Source organism: Sphaeroforma arctica (genome assembly GCF_001186125.1).
Source record: "Sphaeroforma arctica JP610 unplaced genomic scaffold supercont1.4127, whole genome shotgun sequence".
Taxonomy (NCBI): Eukaryota; class Ichthyosporea; order Ichthyophonida; genus Sphaeroforma; species Sphaeroforma arctica.
Genome location: NW_014036431.1, coordinates 463 through 2,706, shown reverse-complemented (window position 1 = coordinate 2,706; position 2,244 = coordinate 463). Strand labels below are relative to the sequence as shown.

Genomic DNA, 2,244 nt, shown 5'->3' with positions numbered 1-2,244 from the left:
ATGTATGTATTATATTATATGTTTATATAAATATATATAAATAAATAAATACAGTGATATGTATGTATATATATATTAGTTTTATTGTTGTACGTGCTCATAAAATACATACTGTATAAACCATTTATGACTGTTCTCGTATATGTGTGTTCGTGTTTATATGCATCATGATATAGGTCTATGTGGATAAATATTTTGTATTTTGATTATGAATAGCATATTTCACACTGCGAATAGTATCGGCCGGCCTGACGCTGAGAACGATCTACATCCGTTTACGTAGACAACTTACTGAGGATTGAGAACTGTTATTGTATACTCGCAGACCTCATTGACTTATATGGACTACGTTCGACGTATGATGCAACTATCACTCTCCTTATTGATTTGGAACTCTAAATAATGTTTTGAAGTAAATAAACCGATAGCGTCTGTGCGAAATAGCATAGCCTCCTGAAAATTATACATATTTACACCTATTTAGGCTGTTTATGTTCTTTTTCCACACGAGGTAATGTATTTATCTATAAATATTTATAAAAGAAAAAATTGACCGGTGAAAGGATCGAACTTCCGGCCGTAAGGTTTGGAATCTTACGCTCTACCGCTGAGCTAACCAGCCATGATCTGAAATTATTATACTAAATACTTTTTAATAATAATATATTAAACTGTTTGCTAATAATATATTAAACTGTTTGCTAATAATATATTAAATACTGTTTGATAATACTGTAATAAATACTGTCGGGTTATTAAATACTGTATATTAAATACTGTCTGGTTCTATCTTATCCACGTCGTTTTCGATGTTGCTATTGGGTGCCTTCATGAATACTTGACACCAAATGCTGCGCGGTATCACGACACATAGTAAAACGTACTGGCATAAGGGGGTTGCAAGTTTTCCCGCTACCACGAAAGATACCCGACTAAACACCCACCGGTTGGTTTGAACGTGGTGTTCGCCGTGCATATAAAATTGTATGCATACCTGTCACTCTGTCAGTCTTGTTACGATTTGGGATCAAGGACAACATTTCTCCTGCCCTTTTTAAACCAATATTTCGAGTTGTTGGTCTAAATTTGCGAGAATATCGTGTTCAGCATAAATTCTATCAACTTTATGGTCATCCAGACTTGAATGCTCCAAGTCGACGCGGTATTTAGGATAAAGTGTAGGAATAATTATACCACTGCTGTACCTCATCACCACTTCGGTGTCGTGTGACACGCAGAAGAATGTACGAAAGATTCGTTCTCGGCATTTTCTGATGTGCAATACGAAAAACGACGCAGATGCTTGTGCGTTTAAAGAATATAGAGATGATATCTGCCGTTAAATAATATGGCAATATGCTTTCATAGGAAGCTAATAATCCCATTTATTAGTTTACGATCCTTGACAACTTCGCTGACAAGTCAATTTCAACATTCAATCTGTCATCATTTTCCATACAGTATCGTTTCATCTGTTCAGGGACAGTGACAGGCTTCTCGTTCATTCGTGTCTGCACTCCGTTTGCCGAGTATGGTCATATGTCGGCAATATCAGGTAGCACACCTCTCATGAACTCTTTTGTCTTTCTGCGACTTACCTCAGTAGTAACTTGCTTTTGAGGCTTATATGGTACGCCCGTCTTATGGCCTGTTGTGGTTAAAATTATTTGAGTAACTGAACCAATCAGCCAAACTGGAAAGTGTCGTAGGTTCATCGATATCAGTCCGCACGATCTGCTCCTGGGTGGAACATATCATTCTCTGATCCTTCCGCACTAGAACCATCACTCCTGGGATAATGTCTTCTCTGAGCCTCTCGCTCTGGAAATTGTACCAACCTAGTATACCTGCAACAGATAACAGAGCCGTCTTATGCCATCGCTATCGGTGCACTTTTAGAAGTTGTGCTTGGAGTAAAATGTCAGATGGTTTGCCTTTGAGAACATATAGCACGTTATATATTTTGAGATACCATCAAATACGTAATAGACGTACCTACCTTCATGTATTCGGGTATGAGCAGTTGTGGACAAAGTATCTTAGAGGGGGTAATATTTATCACCGGACCAGAGAACCGGACTTGTGAGATTATTTTAGCACCAGGCCAGAGAATCGGACCGATAAAACAAACGACTGCTTGTTGAAATGACTGCTTGATATTCATCAACAACTAACCGGGCACTGGATGACAAACCTAAGACATAAATTGATGTTATGCTAGCCCGATTAGTATCTGAGGCACAA

General features: G+C 38.0%; 1 non-coding gene across 1 annotated transcript; it reads right to left on the bottom strand.

Annotated features, from left to right (window-relative positions):
* Nucleotides 1-550: 550 nt before the first annotated feature.
* Nucleotides 551-622, bottom strand: SARC_30290. Its single transcript has one exon. It is a non-coding gene; the product is annotated as a tRNA-Trp (tRNA).
* Nucleotides 623-2,244: the final 1,622 nt, after the last annotated feature.